General features: G+C 36.6%; 1 protein-coding gene across 1 annotated transcript in view; it reads right to left on the bottom strand.

Annotated features, from left to right (window-relative positions):
• The window catches only part of LOC108576319 (MICOS complex subunit Mic60), a 65,570-nt gene that overhangs the window by 2,033 nt on the left and 62,760 nt on the right, over positions 1-777 (bottom strand). The gene's annotated exons all lie outside the window — the stretch shown is intronic.

The following is a 777-nucleotide window of genomic DNA, read 5'->3' as shown; positions in this document are numbered from 1 at the left end:
AATATAAACAAATCTTAATTTTTTTCGTAATTTTTTCCCATTTTTAGTTAACCTAATAAATTCCTCCCTGTATTTTCCATATTTAGCAATCGCTAAATCCCAGTACACCAGTTCGCCATTCATTCTCACGGTTTATCGCTCACTCGTGAAATTTAGCTTTCGTAAAGAAAAAAAAAATAGGAGGGGAAGATAAAGATGATAAAAAGTGGGCAGAAATCGTGGCTGAGTATTCGATAAACTCGAACAGCGGTGCTTTCACGAGGCGATCATCCAAATTACCTGTCGACCCACCAACGAACGAGGCATAAACATAAAAGTGTGCTCGAGGAACGCGCCAGGGTAAAGGGGTTGCAATCGGCTCGAAAAATTTGTACGGGCTATTCGCTGAAATTGGCTAGGTAAAGGGTTAAGCTTGAACGTTCGATAGGTTTATTTTACTACACACACACCCCTGTACTCCGTGTTCGACATCTTTACTCGAGACTCTTATACGTGTAGTTTCACTTTCGAAAAGTGTATTTCTCTTTGTTGGCGATAAAAGTGTACAAAGTAGTGCACAGAATGAAATATAACATTTCGAATTGTAAAAGTAAAGTTTCTTCGGTAGAACGAGAATGTTGTACTTCAATTGTGTTTAGTGTGTAAATAATTTTTAAAATTTTTAATAGATTTTCGTTCGCTTCTAAGATTCCGGAAAGAAATATTCTCCAAATAGTAGCAATTCTTTCTGAATTATCCAAAGCACAGAGAAATTTATTCAATTTTCCATGATCCTGG

This window comes from Habropoda laboriosa, unplaced genomic scaffold (assembly GCF_001263275.1).
Source record: "Habropoda laboriosa isolate 0110345459 unplaced genomic scaffold, ASM126327v1 scaffold387, whole genome shotgun sequence".
In the NCBI taxonomy this organism is placed as follows: domain Eukaryota; kingdom Metazoa; phylum Arthropoda; class Insecta; order Hymenoptera; family Apidae; genus Habropoda; species Habropoda laboriosa.
The sequence above is the reverse complement of the archived record's forward strand: the minus strand, read 5'-3'. Positions and strand labels throughout refer to the sequence as shown.